We start from the raw sequence: 25195 nt of genomic DNA, 5'->3' as shown, positions 1-25195 counted from the left end.
TCTGGGCATGTTGCACATAAAGCAGAAACGAAGGATTTTTCAGACTTTTTCTGACAATGTTTTGAAGCCTGCAGACATTTTAACCTTGCTTGGAGCTCATGTGTGTTTATTGGCCCATGATAGGGCTACATAATATATTGTTTCAGCATCAACACTGCAATGCATGTAGAAGTCATATCACAGAAAGTGTGATGTGAAAGAAGGAAAATTTACTCAAACGCACTGTCCCACTTTTATGCTGCCAGTTCTCATTTTCCCGGACTAATCCACAAGAGACGCTACCCTAAGACACAGGGTTTGTTCACATCCAGGGTCCACATGTGCACAGCAGAGCAGAAAACATGAGAAACACATTGAAAAGAAAGATTTAGTTCCAAAAAAGAAGCACATCAGCTGTTGGGCTGCACAATTAGTAGAATATTCATCATGATCATGATTTCAGTTTCTCACAGTTAAATTGTTTTGCTGATAGAAAACAGTCCATGTAGTCCAAGTTTCAACTCAGGTAAATCCGACATTAGAATTCCTTATTTCACTCGTTTGAAAGTAATTTTGGGTCACACACCTATCTGATCTGCTGCAGCAACTGAATGGAGACTAGAGGCTTCTATGTGCATAGCCGACCTCAATAGTTTGTAGTCAGCATTTAGGGATCACTGGTACACTGTAGTGAGTATCGATAAACAGATGTTCAGCCCGTGAGCTGTTTGGAGTACAATTTTATTTATTTTGCCTCTAGGAGATGCACTGAATTTAAGTGCAGACTATTGCATTTTTGGACGTCTGAATGTCTTGTGTTAACGTAGATTTGTACATAAGCAGGAAGGGAAAGTAATGCTTGGCTTATTTTTTATTTATTTAAATGTGAAAATGCAAGATAAATATTTGGTCTCTAAAACTATGTTAATAATTTGGATAAATAGCCAATATCTCAATATTGATCAAAATAACCAGGATGTTCATTTTTGCCATAATCATGTTAAGTCAGTTGTATAGAAATATTTCAGCTTAAGAAAGTTTGACCAAAAACAGGAACTCTGTCAGCAGCATCTTGGAGCTGTTGCCACTGCATGAGGCAACATAATTTTTTTCACCACTGAACTCAGGATCACAAAGTTCTGTATGATGACTGTAAAGATTTAAATGTTATCCAAAGCAGAAAACTGTTCTGGATGCATTTACCAGTGTTACAACTTATGAGTATGGCTCTAAATGGTTTGAACTCAAAAATGTTTCAAGAATATAAAGTAATTTTCAGCTTTTATAACTATCACCTCCCCAACAAAATCACTGTAAAACAATTACTTCTTTCCAGACAGTTATTCAACTCATCTGATGAAAATGACTATTTTTTCATACTGTAATACATACCACAGAAAAAAAACATTGTAAAACATTTTATTTCCAGTACTGTGCAGCCCTAGTTCATTATATCTGTCTCAGCCAGTCACAGAAAGATTTAAGTTCTCTGTTTGCAAATCAAATTACATATAAAGTTAGCAGACTGTGAGACATTCACTGACAGCTCACATGAACTGCTGCCTCCACGTATTAAAAGTCGGCTTCTGTGCTGTAGGTATAATAAACACACTAGTCTGGTAGAATAGCTCTGTATCAAGCTGCACTCTTACTTACTATACTGTAAATTAGCATGAAGCACAGCTTCACAGGTGAATCCCTGTCCATGCTATGTGCACTTTCAATTCCAATTCCAAGAATGCCACTCTTGGAAAAGTCTTTAATTACTGAGATCCCGCTGCTCACGATGGATAGTGATAAACCAGTACTTAAAGAATCTACCAACTGAAAGCATGTTTTCTTCTCATCTTCTGCAGCTCTTGCGTGAAAACCCCGTTTGGAGTCAGTGGCAAGTCGTTGCAATCCCAAATAGAGTCAATTCTAACCCTTCACACACTCTTCCAGTCCAGGAAAATTAATACACTTTACTATTACAAGATAAAGCTATAGGGACATATTACAGCAGGCATATCTGCAAGCCTGTAATACTACAGAGTCAGCATTCAATAAAAGACATTTGCAACCAGGCATTTCTCACAACAACACTTGCGAAAGATTTAAAAGCTTCTAAATTAGGTGCAGCTCACGCACGAAAGGTGCCTGGTAAGCAGGGTGATACTTACTTAAAATGACAGAGTTGTTTATGAAGGGGGTGCCTCCCTCGCTTCAAGGTGGCATGCAAGAGGAACAGTTTATGATCCACACACTGGGTTATTTAGCCTCAAACAGTGTGCATAATGTTGGGTGACAATCAGCACACATAACTCACGTCGGGCTTCGAGTGATCTCCCACTTCATAACATCACCCCTTGAATACTGATTACCCTCTTATCGTGCCATTTATCTGATGCAACTTCTTCCCTGTTGATCCCGAGCTCAGACAGACAGACGGCTTTCTAATTTGCAGCAGTGTCAGAAAGTTGTGCAAACTGTTGGTGTTTAACAATCCTTTGAGAGAAGAACAGAAATGTATTTGCAATAACCGGCTTTCACACTGTTGCAGCAGCTTTTTTTTTTTTTTTTTTTTTTTACAACCAGGACAACTGCCCTTGGAGCCATTAAAAATTTAATCCAGCCAGCGTGCGCACATGTAACATATCACCCATTGTAACAGCCAGTGTCTGTTCCAGACAGGAAAGCTGGCAAAAAGTGAAAAGAAAACACAGAGGATGAGGTCATTTTTCATCCTGTGGCAAATCCCAAAGCATCTCTGCCTTTATCGCTGAGAGAAAGCCAGCGTTTGTGTTTCTGATAGAAATTACTTTGCTAAATGTTCTAATGAGCTAACAGATCATCAGTCACGCTTGTATTTACTGAGAGATGGCAATAAAGTGTGGCACGAGTTTGGATTGCACTGTGTGTGTCACCTGAAGGACAAGCAATGCTCATCAGTTAATCCCCCCCCCACCCCCCTGACAAAAAGCCAGGGGGGTTGTAAAGCAGGTTTACAAGCAAACTAAAATCGCCCGTATTAAACCTGGTAAATCTGTCTGCTGCTGCAACAATAGCAATAAAACAGTAGACTTTACCATGGAGCTTCAAGGTTGCACAACACTCTGACGCCAAATATACTCGGTATTCAAAAGTAACAACGATAACAGTCAAACAGCTGCAGTTCCTGAAGTCACAAAGTCATTGTGAGATGATTACATTCTGCCGAGAATTCACACCGCTGGCGCCGCTCTGCGCATTTATCGCAATCATTACTCAGGCCTGGATGTGCATCACTCCCCAAAACCGCCCAAACACGAGCAAGATGATCGAGACATTACACCTCAATGCAGCGTATTGAAATGACCTACTGCGTCAAGAGAGAAGAGAGAGAGAGAGGAAAAAAAGAACGGCATAATGCATCTCAAATTCCACGAGGGAGTAATAAAAACCCCAATTTCCATGATGAATAAAACGTTTCTCTTTTTGTTGTTCGTCCCAAACAGAGGCAAGCATGGCCAAAAGGGTTGCCACAGTGTAATCTACCTTTGGGCGTTGGTACATTAATTCCATTTTCATATTCACTGCCCTGCCCCCCACCCCCCCTCACATTCAGCCCTCTGCAGGCACTGAGGAGGAGGCCGGGGCTACTCCGAGGCCTGGGAATACCCCAGAGCCTGCACGCCAGCACTACATAATTCTGGCCTGCCTCATTATTTAGCATGTCACCACTATTTTACATGTTAAAGCCCCTGCATCGCCATCTAATTTATTATAAGAATATAGAATGGGCTAGCCTGGAATGGGGTCACTTGCTTTCACACGGCACAGGAAATAAATTCATACAAAGTCAGTCAAGTCAAGGTGAAAACCTATGTCAGCAAGATGCATTTTGTCATTCTTTGGGAACAAGAGTATTTGAAAGCAGTGAGACTTTTCCCCCAGCCCGTCGACGTCGCCTCAGTTTCCCCTCAGTGTTTAACTACTTTAATCTTTACTTTCATTCAGGGGAAACTCAGGTTCCTCGCTGAAAGAAAGAAAGAAAGAAAGAAAGGGGAAAAAAAGAAAAAAACAGAAAAGAGTCCTGCCAAGAGTTGAATTGGCTTTGATGAGATTCAGCTGTAATTATTTCTCAGCAATAACAATAAGGACAACAACAACAGAAGACTTAATCCGCCAGTGAGAGGGCCTGATTCTGCTTCCTGGTGACAGTGATTAGGCCTAATCTAGGGGTTTTGGTGTGTTCATTGGAAAAATGCGATTTTAAATGGCAGTGTGTTTTGGTTTGCGAGTGAGTTTTATTTGCATTAGATGTATACAGTTAGAGAACAGTGAAGTGAACTGCAATCCATCTCCGTTGATATTCAACACTTCTTCTCATTATCAATTGATCTGCTGACCTTAAATTTATGTCACTGATTTATGACGCATTAAAAAAATGTTAGTGACTGATGCAAAAGAAAAGGGCTGCACAATATTTTACCTATAAATTGACATCAAAATGTGTCCAACAGTCACATCACAGGAAGTGCAATGTGAAGTATATCAAATTAACTCATGTTTCCACTTTTTTGGCTTGATGCAAAAAAAAAAAAAAACTTGCAATGCCTTAATTTTACATGATTAATCTGCAAGACAAGCCCGTTTGATGGACTATATTAAATAAAAGACGCAGATGTAGAGAGATGTCCACAGCAAAAAAAAAAAAATGCAATATGAGATGAGAGGAAATATTTTGCCTACAGAAAGATGATGATCAAAAACAGGAACACTCGTCAGTGTCTTGCACTTGTTGCCACCACACAAGGCGACACGACTAGTTTGTTTGACCGTTTAAATCAGCGCCACAAAGGTCTGTGTCAATAGTCAAATCTTTGCAAAAAAATGGGTTAATCAAGTCATTTACTGACAAAATATAAGACAAAAATATTAAAGTGTCATTTTTTTCCCCCAAAATTGTGCACTGAAGCTAAAAATCCTGATCTATCATCAAAATCACGTTCATCACGGGTTCATAAATTCGACAAAAACAGACCTTTTGCTCGAGACAGATTTTGTAAAAACTAAGGATTGTGCAATTATTGCGATACCGGGACACCACGTGACAAACACATGGGGTTTTCTCAGCAGAACTGCAGGATGTATTTAAATATCTGAACCACGAAGAGTCACCGTTTTCTCCAGAGTTGGTAACACTTGTGTGGGACATGTTGATTCCAGGATTTAAAATAAGTCATCAATCTATTTTGATTTATAAAATTATGACTGTGCCATACCACACAGAGGACATTTTTGAGTTCTCTCTACTTGTAATAATTGTTTCGTTGTTACCACAGAGGTGCAGGGAACATGGCCTCTAAATGCAAGCTGGGGTATGAACTGTATGACATCTGAGAGCATCACCTTTAAGCTTAAAAAAAAAACCATATTGGCTATTTTTCAGAAATTGTAAAAGACTCAACAATTAACTGAGCAAATAATGAGTAGATTATTTAATTGCTTAAATGATTGATTTAGTTCTAAGATAAAATCTTTGAATGGAGAAATTGGTCAAGAGAATAAGATCACACCTTGATGAGGGTGATACACAACAAATACACCCACACTTCCCTCCATAGCAGTAAAAAACTGGAGATAAAATGTTCAGTAGTTTCACTTTAAGATGTTTGACCCATTACAGATTACAAAAGCCTGTCATTGGTCTAAACACACTGCTGACCCTGTGTCGTACTTGTTGTCGGGGTCCACATTAAACCGATGTGTTGTCTCTGTCTGGTGGTACCTGGTCCAGGTCAGCCACTAGGAAACTAAACCTGAGCACGGCGCAGCAGCTTCTCTCTGGTCTCCTTTCTTTATTTAAAGTGTATCATGGTGAGGTCTTCTCTTCATCATTATTTGTTTTAATTCGTGTGTGAATTTATTGATGTGTGTTTCTCAACATTAAAATTACAACTTATGTGCCTCCATAAATAGCATGAAGTGGTTACATTCTATATAATTTTTTTCTTCTGGTCTTTTCTAAAGAATAGGTAATTAAAAATCACCAATAATTATCGCTCTCTTCTCAAACCAAACATTTAATCGAGGTAGACTTCTCAGCTACACACCGAAGCTCTTATCACACCCAAAAATAGCTTGTCAATGCCACGAGAAAATCAATAATTTTAATTGAGGAGAGACCTTTTTTTCCCAAACATTACAAGAGAAGAGAAGCACCTTCACATTTAGCACTGATAATTTCCTTTCACTGTGCCACAGTACCAGCCCTCAATTCCCCCCAAAAACCGACTGAGAAGCAAAGAGGATGGAGTGGAAGTGGGAGAAGGGGAGAAGGAGAAAGGCCAGATGTCAGGGCGCTCCAGGAAGAGGATTGCTAAGCGGTGTGAACATTTTTCAAAAATGATGTTTTGTGCCTCAAACATCTTGCTTACAGCAGCAGGGTCTGATCCAAGCATTATGTGCGAATACATCAGTAGCCCTGGACCCCCCTCTCCACAGGCATACAAACGCACACACACACACACACACACACACACACTCATGCACGTAAACACACACATTTCCTAGTAACTGAAGCTCACTCCCCCTCCTCCCTTCCTCCCGCCTTCCTTCTTCTTCTTCTACAGAAGTAAATTATCAAAACTGTGTTTGAAAGTGAATGAAGGGTGACTCGCTCTCTCTCTCCCTTTCTCTCGCTCTCTCTCCCCTTCCCGCTTTGACATCTCAGTTTTTTTTTTTCCCTTACTTGCCACCGTTTCTGGGCTAGGTGATAACTGCCGGTAATAGGATTAACATTGATTTCTTTTTGCAAGAACAGAGATGTGCCAGTTCCAGCTATTTATTGAACTGCCAGCTTTGAACTATGAAAACTGACTGCAGGAAAAGACCTAATGCAGCATTTTAAAGAAAAGAAAAGCCTCTGTGCAATTCTTTCTCTCCCTCTATTTTTTGTTATTTCTTCCTCCTCTGTCTTCTTCTTCTTTTTGTTGTTGCAGGATAAAAGAGAAATCGGGTGCCTCTGTTCTAAGCTCTGGTAATGACTTTATTTATGTACTTTGTTGTTGCTTTTTTTAATATAAAAAACTCACCAGTCAATATAGTTATGATTTGATCTATAAATTGCACAAGTGTTTGACTTCTCTGTCACCTTGAAATAAAGACCCATACATGCATTTCCTTTGTTAAGGTACTGTGCCATGAATAAAGTATTTATGTTTAAGTTTGCTCTGATATATTAAAGATGAAAATGTCAGTAAAGTAATGCCCTATTTGCTACGTAGTTGTAATTAGAAGGTCATGTCTATAAGCGTCATTAATATTTGAGGTTTTTCCACCTTATAACATAACACTGTTCCTTCAGTTGCCGAATATGTACTTGAATAATTTTGAAAAATATCTTTTAATTGCGTATATTAAGACAAATCATTCATCTTGAGAAATTTCCTAATTGAGTGTGACTCTCTTAATTAGCTCTGAATGGGTTCATTGATTACTGAACCATGTCTATTGATGATACTACTTAAGCAGTGAGCAGCTAAAGCCACACAAGAAGAGACTGTTCCTCTAATTAGTGACACGAGCCACTGCTGTGTCATTATACTAAACAGTAGGTTGTTCGACCTGTCAGTCTTCATGTTATAGCCCACCGTAGCTTCAGAATAAGCGTGTGCATAAATGACTACATAATCTCACAGACTTTATTCAATCATTAAGTTAATGCATTTGTCAATTTTAAGCACAAAAGTGACCTAATAATGTTGACTGCTTGGAAAAAGTGAGATAATCCGGTGAATAAAACAAGAGCTTCGGCTGACAATTAATCATTTTGTCTGTGATTCATTTTATATTGTCGTATGGCACTTCAAATCCAGAATATACTCAGTGTTCTTAAAGAGCAGCAAATCCTCATAGTCGAGAAGCTAAAAATTACTAAAACAAATAACCAGTAATGTACTAAAAAAATATGCAGATTCAGTTTCTTTCACTCAGCTAATCCATTAATCAATTAATACTTTCAGTTTTAAATTCAAAATCAGTCTAAACACCAAACTGCATTACAATAATTTTAAAAACATAAATGTAGCCTAACTTTATAATATACCTTATTAATAGTAAGCGTTTTTCCCCCCCCACTGCTCAGATAATTGATGCTGTGCCTTCAGATGTGACATCACTGCTAAACACCAGCTCAGTTAATCATTGTGAATGCTGGACTGCACGACTCGACAGTAACAAATAACAAAAATAACAATTCAAAAAATAGTTTGCATTAAAATTGTCCACTTTGCATATGTGAACTTGAAGAAAGCATGTGCTGATGCAGGGCACGAGACAGAGATTGAGTGAGGTGTTGTGTTAGTCTGCGATGTGTTGTGCGTGACAGCAGCACCCCCACACACGTCTCTTACTATCAGCTCAGCTGAAACAAGAAACAACTACAACTGTCACTACAAATGCACCCCCCATCCAAACCAGACGCCTGTCAGCCAGCTAATGTCCCCTGACAAAACACGCTGTGAATTAGAATAGCCACAGAAAGAGTGTGTGTGTGTGTGTGTGTGTGTGTGTGTGTGTGTGTGTAGGGAGTGAGGGAAAGAACTCATCTGTGTCACAGCCTATCCCCTCGGGCAATCAAGGAAGAAAAAAAAAACCCCACAGTCATTAGCAACTGGTGGTGCTTGCTCCAGCAAATCGCCGTTTGAGTGAAGATTTATGCAGACTGCTGGCTGGAAATGATTTATTTATTTTAGCAGAGGCTGTGAGATCATTAACCTCCGCTGTGTCTCTGGGGAACGACATCTGCGACCCCCCACACTGAACACACAAAAGGCCCCACGCGTCCTCTGGCTTCACGGCTCAGGAGGAGGAGGAGGAGGAGGAGGAGGAGGAGGAGGCCCAGCTGATGGTGTGTATGAGGGCCAGAGGGAGGCGAGGCCTCTAGTGGACTATCGGGATCTTTTAGCAGTGATCAGGCTCACTTGTTGACTTTGCTGGGACAAGTGAAGACGCTGTCAAATTGGTGTTAAATTAATACTGCAGTCTGTTAGGAAACTGTCAGGAAAGACAGTTTAGCTTTTAGCTTTGAGTGTCACATGATTTTAGGCAATTCATGGTCCAAGCACAAGAACTGCACACATTAGCTTATATATTTGAAGTCAAATAGGGATATTACTCATAATTAATCTGAATTTTTTATCATCTATTTCTGATAAAGAACAGGAGAAAAAAAAGAGACCTGTTTATAATTTAATTACTTTCGCGTATTTATCAAGGTACACAAGTAAAAGTGCTAATGTTGACATGAGAATGAAAAACGCAAATACATTTACCCACATCTATATAAGTAAATAAGGATAAAAGAATAATTTTATCGTTATACATATAAATAAATAAAGCAAACAAAAACTGGAATCACATGGAGGATGGTCAAGGCAAAGTGGCTGCATCATGGGGGGGTTAAGGCTCAGAGTGACTGACCTGCACCAGCCACAGATCATGAACCTGAAATAAAGCATGCCAGGTGTGTGTTGCTTAGGTGGAGTGTTTTTAGACCGCAAAGCCTGTCTCACAAGCACAGTTACTGGTCCCCACCAGTGAAGACGTAGGGGAGGATTGGTCACAGACTAGCACACCTTGGAAGACCCGCACAGACACCACAGAGTGATCAAGGCTGAAAGGGCTCCATTATCCCAGGACATACTGGGAGAGGCTGTGTACGATCCAGGGAGGGAGTCCATTTGGGGTTTGTTTATGCGACGGAACTTTGTGCTTTTGTCGTAGTGGTTTGCATTTGAAGCATTTAAGAGAAACTATCAGACATTCTTTCAAACAATTTTCCTTTTGCTTTTGATGACGTGTCTATGGCTGCTACATATTGTTACTGTTTTATTGCAAATACTTTGTTTACCATCAAGTCTGATTCATCTTGTGCAGGTTTAAGCCTGCCACTGGTCGTTCATTTCAGGCAGCTTTTTCCTCTCCTTCCACTTTTTGCTTGATATCATTTTCAAAATCCACTTCAGCACGGCAAACACCACCAACCTCCCAAACTAAAAATGCACAAAAATGATACTGAAGTGCAGCCCGACCATTGGGGTGGCTAAGAGATAGAACCATCAAAACAACAGCACATGTAAGAGACACACCCCTACAAGCCCCACAACATAGAGTGCGCAGGAGCAGCCAACGATGCAGCTTGCATTAAACTAATATAGATGTAATGTCTAGCAGGAGTTAGGGTTGAGGAAAGCTAACTTACTAGCTTTCTTCCTGCCTTCACTCAGTGGTCAGCTGTAGTCAGTGGTACAGTTTTTAAAAAAATAACGGCAGCAGCAGCAAGGTACAACTTGGTGTAGTATAAAAGTTCCCAAAGCCCCAAGGCTTCCGTAGACTACTTCAAATGATCACTGAAAAAGAAGGTAGTGTGTAAATTGTGCAGAGCTGGGATGACAGACCACAGCAGCACAGCACAATTTAAGAACACATCTAGAGAAAACATGCAGGAGGTACTTCACATCTGTTCACTGCTCCAATGTTCTCTGGACTTCGTTTAATATACAAACTAAACCTTTCACTTTGTTAGGGGTTTTAATAGAAACTTGTTTTGTTTTTTGGGGGGCCAAACCTAAAACATGCATTTGACAGTTTGTCAAAATTAAGGAATCTTAAACTAAATGGTCATTTTTACTTTACTGAAGGAAAATTAAATCTTTTCAATTAATTGACAAATCAGTAAAATCGTCAATAGATTAATCAACAGAAAAGTAATGGCAAAGATGCTGAAATGTTTAAATGTCTGCACACTTGTGTTGAAATGAGAAATCTCACTTGCAGTCAGTTAAGGTTAGATGATCTAATGCATATTTTTGCATGCTTTAATTTAACATAATTTAAAGAACCTGGCCTCAGGATATTCACAACATTGCATATCGGTTGGTCTCCAGGTGTCATCACAGTCCCGGTGCTTCATGTACATCAATACACTGCTAATGGCATGTACCACTATGTTCATGTCCATCTAATTAGAAAAGGTAAGGTCCTATGCAACTCCAAACTGATTCCTAGTGGCAGGAGAAATTAGAAGGGCGAAGCAAATGACAGTATAAATCTGAAATTAATCAGGACTTGAACTGAACGAGGGGCAACGTGCGGCCTCACCCATGCCTTTTTAAGTATGTGTAATTGAACACTAATGGCAATCTCAAAGCAGCGGCAAAGAGCATCTGCATTAACCCACTGCACCTGGAGTGAAGGAGGCCAGATTAATTAAATATTTTCCTCCACTCTCATCCCCAGTGAGCTACTGCGATCCTTTAATTTCATGTGATTTCACGAGTTTGAACGATCGGAATCGCGGTTTGGAAATGGCTGTGGAAGACAAGTGGGAGGGAGGTGTAGGTATGTCACTTCACTGGAACTGATGACTGTGCTCCAACCTTATCAAACAAACACTTGAGAGCACAACAAATCAAGATTTTTATTGGGGGTTATAAACTTGAGCATCCAATTGGAGATGAAGAAGACAAATTTATGAGGAATGTTAACGGCGGCATAATTTCTTCCCCAGATGGTGAGATTTTTTGGGAATTTAAAGTTGCATTACCATCTGAATATGAGCTTCAAACAAACATTTAATCCTCTTTATCATTAATATGTCAGCTTTTTGAAATGCTTCTGTATACATCATTATCCCCCATTAATGTCGCTCCAAAAGATGTACAAAAGGTTCTGATTTCAGTGCAGAAATACCCATTTTTAATTTAAAGGACAGTAAAAAAAAAAACTGAACAAAGAAAAAGTCAAAATAAAAGTGAAAATAAGTTTTAGTCCTTTTCGAAGGTGGGAGGAGGTTACCGTTTCTGGTTCTTTAGACACCTGCACGAACCAAAAAAATAAAGAAAACAAAATGGAAGCATGTTGCAAATTCAAACAACTGTAGTTTTCTAATTTAATAAATGAAGTTGGGAAATGTGCAGAATAAGTTAGAAAAAGGGGGGAGAATAATTTGGCATGGTGGGAAACAATATTGTGAGTAGAGGGGGATCAGGGATAAACAAACAAACCTTGACAAGGGCAGCGGTGGAGAATCAGCCTCGGGAGCAGCACGGTCTGCGGTCGGGTGCAGACAGCCCTGTTTGAGAGGGGGCCTTGCCAAGTAGCGACCCTGAACTGCGGCACTCTGGTGCTGCCTGGCTGCACTAAGCAGTGGCTGCCAGCACGCGCTGATTTATCAGGGGGGCAACGCCAGCCGCCACCTCGCTCTCCCTCGTGCCCTCCCTTTATAAAGAACCTCCCTGACGGCTCTGATAGTGCAATCAGGGCTACGGCAGAGCCAAGGCAATTTCTCCTTCACTCTTTGATAACCCCGTGCCTTATTGAAAGCCAATAGCAATGGCAGCAACAACAACTCAATTGGAAAGAGTTGCTGCATTTTGAAGGGGGAAAAAGGTTACGCCTTGACAAAATGAGGGGGGAGTAAGGGGATGTCTGTCTCACTTTATGTGAAAGGCTTATTGTCCTCCAACAGGTGGCGTGATTCCTAAGTGACCGCTGTCCCTCAGCTAGCTTGTCATGGGGACTGTCAACTGTTTCTTTTTTTCCTATCATTGAAATTCTGACAGAATGGCTACAGTTCAAATGTGACTTTTTGTCCATGTCTAGCAACGACCAACAGAGGGCTGCAGCCATGTTCAGCTCTGTGATGTAGCAATACATGCTAAACAGTGCTGTGTGCTTGATGCTAATGTCAGCATGATCAAATGTCTCACAATAACACTACTAACATGCTAATGTCCAGCAGATACATATATGCTCAGGATGGGTCAACTAGTATTTATTTAACATTTGAAGACTGATACAAACATTGATTAATAGTAGAACCTGACTTTTACTGGATTTCTGGGGCCAATGCCGATACAAATTTTTCAGGAAAAAAAATTCCAATATCAATATACTGGCCAATAGTGTTTAAACACATACATATAGCATGTTAGAGACAGAACGATAAAGGGACAATGATAGTGTCGTTAATTTAGTTTGTAGCAGTGTATTTCACAAACTAGTCAGCAGCTTACAGAAAGACAACACCTGACTCCTCACCATCGTCTGCTCATCTGTGAAACATTCTCTGCTACATGTGCTGCACAGTGCTGAGAGTGTTGTGAAAGAGTGAAAGCCACTCAGCTGTATCAACTATGTGATGACACTATTTCTAAATTATACCAAGTATCTTTTTGTGTCTTGTGTTGTTGAAAAAACAGCAAAATATGTAAATATCACTGTATATCACTAAAACATACACCGATACCAATACAGTGTAAGGCTGGCCCGAATAGAAATTTCTGGGCTCTGGAAATTCGGCCCCGATTAATGACGAATATCCGAATACTCATAGTGGATCGAATGGATGAGTCCAATACCGATCATACGACATCATCCGACGATGTGATTTATTACTGATAATCACAACTGACATTTGTAGTAAAACTGAAATTCCTGGTGTCAAAATTTAGATTAATACAAATTTAAACACAAAACTTCTTTGAGATGTCATTTTTTAGTTTTGCTTTACATATTTAATTGAAGGGGCACAACATTTATCCGTCACCACTGACTGGCTGCTTGTAATGTGTAACTAATCATACAGTACTGTAGGTAGGATATTCCTTAAGATCACAGGGTTCCTGTTAGACAGAGATGGCTCAGTTAGAGCCAAAGTAGCACAATTTACTTTTTTCTTATTTTTAAGGTAACTGATTTAAATAAACAAAACTGATTAATTATAGTGTCAGTCACTTTTGCCATGCAGCTAGAAGATCCCTGGTTTGCACCCTGACCTGAGATCTTTCCACATGGAGTTTGCATGTTCTTCCTGTGCATGCGTGGCTTCCTCCCACAGTCCAAAAACATGCTGAAGTTAATTAGTATCTCTAAATTGTCTGTAGGTGTGAATGAGAGTGTGATTGTTTGTCTATCTGTAGCCCTGTGATGGACTGTCCAGGGTGTCCCCTGCCTTCACCCTAAGCCAGCTGGGAATGCCTGTGACCCTAATGAGGATAAAGTTGTGTATAGATATTAAATGGATGGATCCAAAGTCGTAATTGGTCGGGTGAATAATTGGTCTAGCCGTTATGTATGCTTATTAGTTTAGCTTGTTAGGATTCCAACTGCCCTCAGATTCCAATAACATCAAATGAAGAGCAAAATTTTGCATTAGAACGGACAGCATATTAGCTTTACCAAAGGATGACCTTGTTTCTTTGTTCGATTTTGTTCAGTTCCTCCCAGTGAAACACTGTGAATACGTGTAAGTCTTGAGGCAATGGCTATTCACAAGCTTCTGATAAAATATTTGGTCCTTGGGATGAAGCAAATCTTTATTAAAGAAACACAAAGGCAGGCCCCAGGGGAAGTCATATGGAGATATTTCCTGAAAGATATTTCTTTCAAATAGTTAACACTTAACACAACAAAATAAAAAGTGAAAAAAAATTGCCTGTCAACGAACTCTTTGTCACTGGAGTGGCTAAAGGTTCTGCATTGATCTCACCGATGAATAAAGCCTTTATTGTGAGATTTTAACTGTGCCAAAGCTGGTGATGCTGAAAACAGTAATAGAGGTTTGCTTAACAACGTTCTCTACCACTTTGATATTTCTAAAACATCAACTTTCACTTTCATGTTCAGTATTGGCATAAACTTATCTAATGGCAGCAAAAGGAAACAACAGAAACAAGTAAAAAATATCTAACATTTTGCTGTGTTGTGTTCAGTATAAATACAAAACTATAATCACAGTCTTATGATTCCTACAAGTGAGTGACTCTGATAAGTTTTATCAGTGGAGAACACGTTTGATTGTAAATATTATTCTCTATTTACAAAGTGTGAGAGTCGAAAACTCACGAGAGGTGTAATTTTTCTATCCGATAGTTTAGAGAGGCAAACTCCTTGTAATAATTAAGATCAGTATATGATGGAACAGTGTAAAGGTCCAATCAGATTTCGTCTGCGAGGGGGACATGCCTTCAAAGCCCGGTAAAGACTTTTGAGAGAGCAAAGTCGTCTGAAGAGATGTAGAGGCAGACAAAATGTTACACGGCATCATGAGGATACAGAGGAGGTTCCAGAAGGTCAACAAGTTTCAAATGACTATGAAATTACATAATTTTAAGGTGGTACAGAGGTTGCGAAGGTTAAAAGCAACGTGGTGTCAACAGGTTGCAAAAGCCAAACAAGGTTTTAGAGTGTGAACAGCTCACACAGGATGGATTTTTCAAGGAGACTGAAAAAATGTGACATTTTACACTGCTGAGTACACTCATAGTGCTACACTCTGGCCTTTTCTTAAAGTGTCATGTTGTGTGCTACGTACTTTGTTACATATAGAAACTGCTGTGTGCCCTCACTTTAGAAACAGCTGACCCAAATCATCACATAAAAAATTTCATTAAAGAAGACAGAAACTATATCATCATTTGAACATAATATTCAAGGACAAGTATCCAACTCGCTATAAATGCAACAGGTTCAGCTCTGAATGAAGCAGCAGTCGTCTCCATCCAATAATCGTGTGTCGAGGCTTAATGCTTGATAAAAATTTTCCTCTACGGCAAACAAGACCGAAGGCTAAAGTAGTGTGACGCCGTTAGGTCGTCACAAACCAATTCAGAGACGAGGTAAAGATGTTTGTTAGACAGATCGCTGAGAATACGAAGGAGGTGATATGGATCCTAAACTCAACAGTCAAATGTGTTTGCCCAACCATGCTCAGGATCTTTCAATTGATATTTAATCCTCTGAACTCCAAGCAGTACTGGGTGTTTTTTTTTCTTTTTGCTCCCGTCACATTTTTACTTACTGTGGACTCTTTCACTGCAATACAAAGTCCTGCACCTCTATACAAGAAGTACAGCCAGAACTAGAAGTAAGGTAGATAACTCAAAAATGCCTGACATATTTCAAGAAATATTTTTTGAGTATTTATTTTAACAAAAGCAATAGAAATTGTGGAATCAACATGTACAACATTTTTCACAGCATCCAATAGAAAACAAAGAGCGGGAGAACGTACGATAGAAATATTACTACCTATGCTTCAATCTGATTCAATAGTTTTCTCATCTACTCAGGCTAAATGCCGCCCTCGATTCATTTGAAAAGTCCATGAATATTTGTTATGGGACTGTTGGGCACAGCTGAAGCAGCCATGGCATCACAGTTGCACCAAGGAACACAGATTTTTTTGTTTGTTTTTTATTGAATTTGTTTAGAGAAAACTGTTTATTTTTGGCACATTTCCAAATGAGGCATAGAATGATGTGATTTTGGTGGAGTATCACAGTTTTTACCTTTTGGTAAAGATATGGTGATGTTTTTCCATCCCAACAGCATGTCACACATAAGTTCAAAGACTGTTGGAAACTTCTTTTGGTGTTTGAGTACTGGCCTCTGTTAAAGGGTGCTAACTATTTGTAGCATTATTTCTTTATTTTTGGACAAGCCAATGGAATGAAAGTATTTTTTAAGGGCACTGTATTATTTCTGCAGCACCACAGCTTTGTTTGTTTGTTTTTTACTCTACAGATCACATCTACAAAGATACTGTATATAGAGTGTTCTTTGTGCCTATAATCCCACAATCAAAATGTCCTTTTCCCTCCTGGTATAAGAGTCATAGCTCCACACTTCGATTCATCCTCGTCAATATTGCTTCTCTTTCCTCCAACTGAATCTTGGCATCTTTCACTTTATGGTGCATCAGGGTCTGTTATGTTAGCCAGTAACACATAACAAGGGCCATCCCTGTGTTACATCTTTCAAACACTCCCGTCGAGTGGAGAATATTTTCCTACCGCCGGCTGGAACGGTGAAGTCCTGAAAGTGTCGGTACTGAATTAAGAATTAAAAAGGTCAAGGGAATCAGTAGTAACCACTAATGAGTAACACTCTCTTTGAAGTGGTCATCTTCTTCACTCACTCTGCTGCTTATTGTAAACAATTAAGAATCATTTCATAGCAGATGGAGCGGCACAATGTTGGAAAAACTGACATTGCGATATTTTGGCAATCTGCTATATTGATTATGAGTTTTTACCAGATGACTTTTGTAACTCTATTTGGAAAGAACTTGTCGGACAATACATAGAATATATGTATATATGTACATTTTATGTATATTAAATGGCCAATAATGACTTCCAACTATGGAAACTTTTTACAGTGCGAACCATGTGGAATCTTCCTCATACAGCGTAACATGGGCAAAGTCTGGTTTTGAGGTTCCCCTACCTGAATAATTCGGGCGTGTTGTTTGGCTCTGCCTCACCAGGTCTCAGGCTAAGCACTGATCCTCAGTTATTCCACATCTCTCTGAACTTGGCTGTCCTGTGGTGGAGCAGCCGTTATACCGGTTTGATCGACTTCAGGGGGCCTCAAGGTCGGACCACAATGCAATTCTGAGGTGGAAATCCTAGGTCTTATCAGCATGACCTTCAGGACTGCTGATACCACTGATTCCACAAATACTGCAATCCTTTGCTTCCAACATGGTGCCACTGTGGTTCTATTCTTTAGGAATTCTTTGAAACAGCGTTGCTATGACTGTTTAATTAGTCCTCTCTGTCACGTCTGACTTGGTAGGTTTTCTCTGTTCTGTGCAGGATTTAGCATCATTTGACAACAATGACTGTGAACCTGGTTTGGATCCAAAAATTAGAAATAATTTCACATAACATTTGGGGTAATTGCTTCAGCAGCTTTTGAATGTAGCTAAATATACATGTAATGGTATGTAAAGGTTATTTTTAGAGATGAAACATACAAAAAATACTTCCAAGTTATTTACATTTACTTATACTATAGTATAGATAAGATAGCAAGAAAGAATAAATCTACGTGACAGAACATCAATTAACAGTTTCTCAGATCAATACTTTTAACTTTATTTCTAAGACAGACTTGTTGACAATCAGTCTCCATGTGTATACAGGAATATTTGTGGCAAACAGAAGAGAAACTCTGTAAAGGAAGTTTTGGTTGCATGAAAGAAATGTAACATCAGTTACAATGATGCACTGTAAACTAAATCTTAATTATCATGATACTGAAAATTAAATGGGCATCATTACCAGTGGTACTGACACTCAAAATGCTCTGCTAATAGAAAAAAAGTCCAGTTAAATCTGTCATGATAACATCCTATTTCACTATTTTCATTATTGTGTATTTTTGGGTCACAGCTGTCTGAGCTGCTGCAGGAACTGAGTGGAGACTAGAAGCTTCTCTGTGTACAGCCGCTCAGCTAGCGTCTACTGTAGCTGTGTTTTGGGTACAACTTCATTTATATTTTCTTTAGGAGATGCTCTGAATTCAGGTGAATGTTATTTTAAGTCTTATTTGACACAAATTTGTACATTAGCAGGAATATAGCTCAACATGGAATTAAAAGTGGTGTTCTATTTAGTTAAATATGGAAGTGCAATCAAAAAAAATAAAATATCAAAAATCAATGAACAATCATGACAGTAATTATGATCTCAGTATTGATCATTAAACCCCTGATCATTACTTTGGTCATAATCATATCACCCTAGTCAGTTGTATGGAGATATTTCAGCAACAAAAAGGATGAAGGCGACCAAAAAAAGATAAGGATCCACTAAATTGTCTGACCGTTTAAATTGGCACCACAAACCCCACTTTATTTTCTCTGCAAATATATTATCCTACAAAATCACCCTAATCCGTTTCAAATCAATACGTCTTTATAAAGTTATTCATATTATCTGATGAGAGTTACTGTCTTTTTATTTCGCAATATCACAGAACAGCAAAATATGTCAATTTGTTTTTACATATGGTGGATGACCAGTGTGTAGTCACCCCAAAGGCCCATTCTGAGTTAACAAATGCACATTCATAATTGGTGATTGATCATCAATAATTTCAATCTGATTGGATTTTGTGAATCACAACAAATTTCCACATTATTTTTCCACCTCTGATTCTATTTTCCTTCTAATAACAATTCAAATATGGTTTTTAATTATTTTACTTTGTATTTGTGTTTTACTTTAGTTTGTGAAAAAAAAAAAATCGGATACATTTCTACATATTCAGGTGCTCATGACACTCACGCTAAGCAGCAGCTATGGTGGTGGCAGTGGTAGCAATGACAGCAACAGTAGCAGTGAGAGAGTCCCACATTTAGCCTGGTATGAGCCTCATTCAACACTCAAGGTCCATTCTTTTGAAAAGAAGAGTGCAGCTATGGTAACATACCCGTCTTTCAAGCAGCTCCTCCATCCATCAGTTGTAATAGCTGCCGATCGACTGCTTCGCCTTGTCTTTACCGCCTTCCTACAACTTTGTCATCGTATAATGACAATAGCTCATCACTGAAGAAATGGTGCCTTCAGTGTCAGTGCAGAATTTCTGTATACCTGCTAAAAACATTTCAATGGTTTCCACTGCACTTACACGAGCCTCAGCATGGTTACGAATGCTACCTGAGGTTGGCACTTGTGTGCCAGAGAAAACGCTGCGTCACCTCAACAGGTGCTTGGCTAGATTAGTGCTGTTCCCACAGTTTGCAGATGTGTGAAGGCTGCATTTCTTGATCTGTCCGCATTTATGATGGAGATTAGCTGCAGGGTAACACTAAAAAACTATTTGAACAACCTCTTTTTCTTCAGTGTTGTGTTTGTTTGTGAAATGTACCATAAGGAGTGTTTGTTTCAGAAGTCGGCTCAGTGACGGAGGGAATGAGCTGCACCTGAGAAAAACCTCAATCTTTATTTTACACAATTGTGATTTGAAGACTTACAGCATTTCATATCAATTCTTGTAAAGGACACTTTTTTAATATATAAACAAAACTGCCCAGAAACTGGAACTTTAAATTAATATAAGAGGTAAATCTAACTCATTTAAATCATGCTGGCGTTCAACTATAAGTATTGCCCATGATACATAAATTAAATAAAAACATCAAGCAAAAGTCAAATACGTTCAATCTGTTTTCTCACATTTTTGGCAACTGATGACATCCATGCATATTACTGAGCAGACATCCATGTGTTACATGCATGAATGCATTCATTTTGATATTTTATTTAATCCAATATGGTGAATTGTTGCAGTGATAATACTAATTTTTCCATGGAGGACCTTTGTGTCAGTATGAGAGGAAAGTATTTATTTGATGATACATTCATGCCAGTGTTTAAAACTGCCATCAATGTAGCAGATGCGTTGACTCAGATGCAAGTTAACATTAGAATTAGATTTACATGTACAAATACAATATAGTGGCGATGGAGGTGAACTACAATAGTAAAAACAGATATTCATGTGGCGAAATGCTGCCTGGATTCACGTATTAAACGAGCAGCGGGTCACTTCAGTCGAGTTGAGCGCTGAAGTTGTAAAATAAACTTGTTAAGAATAAAAGCTGATGGGCTTCTCGCGTGAATATTATAAAGTATTCACAGTGTTCCTGTTGCCACTGAAGTTCTCTCCAAATTTCCAATAATTGATGGGCCCCTTAAAAAGTAATTAGGCTATTCACGGCGCTAGGTGTAGCGGTGGACAGGGCTTGATGGCTGCAGTGCAGACCTAATCCAGGGCAGCGGCTGAGCTGTTGATTTGCAGACTGTGGGCCTTGCATTGTGAGGGCTTTATGGTCCCTTTATGGTACGCCAAGAGACACCTGCATGGGCGATATGTTGCCTGGGACATTTTTCTCTCTCCCACTCTGTGGCTCCTTTGCTTTTGTATCATTAGCAGAGCAAGAGAGCCGTGAATCACTCGTCTCACCCCCTTGTCTCTCCCCCCCTCCTCGCCACATCTTTTTCAACCTCCTTCCATCCCCTAACAGCCCCACCGCCACCACTCCCCTCCCTCTTCTGGGGTGCTAAACGGCTTGACAGAAGGGTGCCCAGACCGTTGGCAGTAGCCATCGACTGGAAGGGAGAAGCTGCCAGAAGTCCTTGATGGATAGGCTCATTTTCCAGCCGGCAGCAAGTCTCGGCGAAGCATCCGTGTCATTTGTAATGTCAGCCAACAAAATGTAATCAAACATTCCAGCGGTTTAATCACAGAGGGCTGCTCGAGAGATGATTGTAGTGTCAATATAATGCTATTTCATTATCTGTTTGTATTTTATATTGACAGTGTCAGATAAACAGTGTGGAAAATTAAGATTAAAAATATGGTAATTTCATTTCAATCACCCCGGCTACAGTTGCTGGCCCATTATGCGATTGATTACTTCTGAATTAAATTTGGGGCTGAATGTAAAGTTTAATCTTCTTTCTTCTCTGCAATTCAGCTCCCCAAAGGCCTCTTAGTAAGTAAGTACCCATTTCATTTGATCTTTAATGAAAAGTAATGGCCCAAATGAATTGTATAAATCAGCTGTCATGTGTACCTAGTTGACATTCTATTTCTTTTTCCCTTTCATTTTTAATCCACTTCACATACAGTATCATGACCCAAAACTACACGCCATGCCTCTTTCTTAAGCTATTTACTTTGTCAGTAAATATCGGAATTATTTGAAATTATTTTTCTCGTGCAATTATTTAACCAACGCTCCTTGTCATACAATTGATATTTTCAATTTGATTTTGCATAGCACAAAGTTTTCTTTCTTTAATTGAGTAAAGTGAGAGCATATTTTATTTTTATGAAAGCAGAAAATAAGGTCAAACACAAGTACTCTGCAAGGTGCTTAGCAGAGAAATTAAGAGGAATGTTTTATAGCCTAGAGTGCCACTTTAAGGAGAAAATGCAACCTCTAAACCAGCCGAGGGGTGATAGACATTTTAATTACATGGTAAATTTTGATATTTTTCTCTGTGCCTGGGCAGAACTCTTAAGCGCTGTCGTGTACTAAAGATTTGGCATCAAGTTCCCCCCGTTTCTGTGGCTATATATGAAGTGACACAACTGTTAACTAGAGCTCAGCAGAATAAGAAGGGGTTGAAAAAAGGAGCTCTTCTTTGTGAGTCCCATTCAGCACGATTTGTCCCCCTTTGTAGTCCTAATTATGTGCCAAAGTAGGATAACAGAAGTTCTCAACTCGGCCATTATGCCAGCACAAAAAAAGAGACGCATACAAGAAGCTGATCACTTTGGAATTAGCAAACATGATACTATACGAGGAGAGAAAAAAAAATCATTAATACCGTCAGGGATTAGAGGTTCTGATTAAAGGGTAGCTTCTACCGTATGCAAATTAGTGATAGGCATTTATCTGCGCCTGGGCAAGCTGTCTTAGCTGCAAAGCCACATATGTTTTTTAGCTGATTAAAAAACTGCTTGAAGTTGCAGGCTTTTTAATGGCGGGGAGAGAGAGAGACAGAGAGAGAGGGAGAGAGAGAGAGGTTGTGAGGCAACTCATTTCCTTTTGGCCAAATTCCCGCAATCGCTCAGAGCATTTGCCTTAATTCCCTCCTTTATTAGCCACATTCTTTTGTATATAATTAAAACATTTCTCAAGTGAGCATGTGCGTGCTTGTTGTATTTTCGTGGTGTGTTTTTTTCATAAGCAAGCATATTGTATTCCACACAGCCCCCCCCCCCCTTTTTTGTACACTGTTTCACCACAGCCTTGATGCCTCTACCTGAAAGAGCCCAAGTTTAGAATGGTGAGTATAAGGGCAGAATTAGGTGAGAATTTGTCAGCAGTCGACCATTGTGCGGGGGCCTCTGTGTTATTATATTTCCTTTCATATGGAGGTGACCCCCTTTGTGTTAACAAAGAACATGAGGATGAAACTGAGCTCTGTGTGCTTCTCACCCGGCGCTGATAATGCCTTGGTAACCCAGCACCCCCTCTTCTCCTTGAGGGAGCGCTTTAATTTATGCTTTTTCATCTCCCTGGGCGCAGGACTGTTAACCTGCTCTGTGCACTACTGATTCAGGGAAGGGAAACCTCTTATCCACACCAGACTGCTGCGTCAAGTCTCCTCTCTCACTCCGGCAGTAGAAAGTTGGTTCTTGATGCAAACAGCTAAACATTCCCCCCCACTAAAAAATTGCAGTTGTGGAATTTAAGGATTTTTAGGTTTAGGTTTGAACACTAATAAAGAGGCAGATGTACCAGCGTTTTGTCCACTTGCTCGGCTAACTAACGGCAACTTCCATCATCATCATGACGTTAATCTAGTCACATCTTTAATAAGAATAGGTCACTTTTTATTCTAAATATTAAAGGACAGATGAAATTTTTCAAATTAATCATCCAGACAAAAACTCAGGTTCCGTTTACTTTGTAACACTCAAAATATGGACTAAACTAAGAAATGCTGAAATGCAATCAAGAAGGAAAAAAAGAGTACAATTACACAAGAACTGTATTTAAAGGCAGTTAGGAAGTATCCGCACTTAAGCAGCCTCGTTTTCTTCTTTCCTACATCTTATGTTACAGCTAATGTTACTTTGCAGACTCAAGTTATGCAAAACAAAGGTTCACATTATAAAATAGAATGTGTAGTCATAGCCAAGCAGATTTATATATCATATTAAGTAAAATTAGCCGTCCAACCAGTCATGAGATTAAAATGCTGCATAAAATTGATTACACCAAAAATAATAAGAATAATCCAAGGATTGTATGATGCAGTAATAGAATCTAACTAATAACTGCTTTCTCTTAACACTCAAATCTGTATTCTCATAAGACTATATACTATAATTGTGAGGCAGCAGTTGTAGAAAATGTTGTGCCAACAACGACAGCAATAACTTAATTAGCATGAGAGCTAACAAAAAGTGAAAACGGCAACTCTGCAACACATGTATGCAAGAGGTACAACAATTAATCGATCAATTAGTTGTCAACTAATAAATTAATTGGCAACTATTTAGATAATCAATTAATGGGTTTGAGTAATTCTTTGCTTTAATAAAAGAACAACTACATCTTAAATTTGAGTATTTTCCGGTTTCTTTCCTCCTCTCTGACCGTAAACTTAATAGCTTTGGGCTAAACATTTAATCTGTGGCTTTAGGAAACACTGATGGACATTTTGGACCAGTTTCTGGCATTTAACAGACCAAACAACAAAGTCATCAATGCAGAAAAAAAGACGAAAATAAAAATGAAAATAATCGTTAGCTGCAGCCCTAATGGATGTGGGCACTAACAATGACAACACAGAAAGGTAATAAGGTTAAATATTATTAAAACTGGGCTTTACATTACTGACAAATTTGAGTATTGAAACACAGTTAAGCTCGAAGGGCAATATTTGTTTGGAAGAGAACATTAATCAAATCATATGTGAAAATGAATGGTAAATAAACCTTGAGAAATACTATTCCAGCTAGAGCTTATTGATACCTACAGAAAGATCAGACACTACTCCCATGATTGGACCGCATACTGTATAAACATGAGTGACGGGTAGATCTGGTGTCGAGCAAAACCATCACTGCTACATATTGGACCAATAATACTGTGGAAACCAGTGATTCAATAAATTACATTGTGGCAAAGAAGCCATGTAATTGAAATATCTAGATAAGGGTAACAGTGACTTTAAATGATACAAAATGATGAAGACAAAAAAAAATGCACGGGCCAAAGATGGGCTCGTGGTTGCCTTGAACAGTCTGGAAGGGAAGGCCTAAATAGCAAAGCCATAGAAACATGCTGAAAAGATCTATTGTTGCTTTTGAAGGCAACCTCTATCTCTCAAGGACATCTAATTAACAGACAACAGCTGAGTCCATTTCAAATGGTAATATACTTTCTCTTAAATGCATCATTTTCAATGGCTTATTGCTTACTTCAACAGACATTAGTATTTTCTTTTTATTTTTCAGAGCGGGATTTCATGCTTTATTTACTACACTCTATATATTGTTAGCACTTGTGCAGGCATTTCTCTCTGACCTCTTCACCATACAATGGTGAATTGGTAGTTAATGAAAGGTAAGCATCTCAACAGGCTTTTTCATCTTTGGCTCAATACATCATTTCAATGAACTGCTTTCACACCATTTCAATTAGGTCTAATTTGTCCAAAAGGCAGTCTGATTAAAATCTAATAAATTGCTAGAAAGATTTGGCTTCATACGTCCAGGAGCAAGTGCTTTACAGATACTTTCAGTCTAGAGACAAATCATTCTGAGAAATGCACAACTTCTTCACAGGAAATACTAATAGGATGTGTCCTTTATAATGAAGCCACGGCACAACACATTCATATCATGTTTACACCTGGTATTAACATGG

Source organism: Acanthochromis polyacanthus, chromosome 4, assembly GCF_021347895.1.
Source record: "Acanthochromis polyacanthus isolate Apoly-LR-REF ecotype Palm Island chromosome 4, KAUST_Apoly_ChrSc, whole genome shotgun sequence".
Lineage (NCBI taxonomy): Eukaryota > Metazoa > Chordata > Actinopteri > Pomacentridae > Acanthochromis > Acanthochromis polyacanthus.
Note: the sequence above shows the minus strand (reverse complement) of the source record.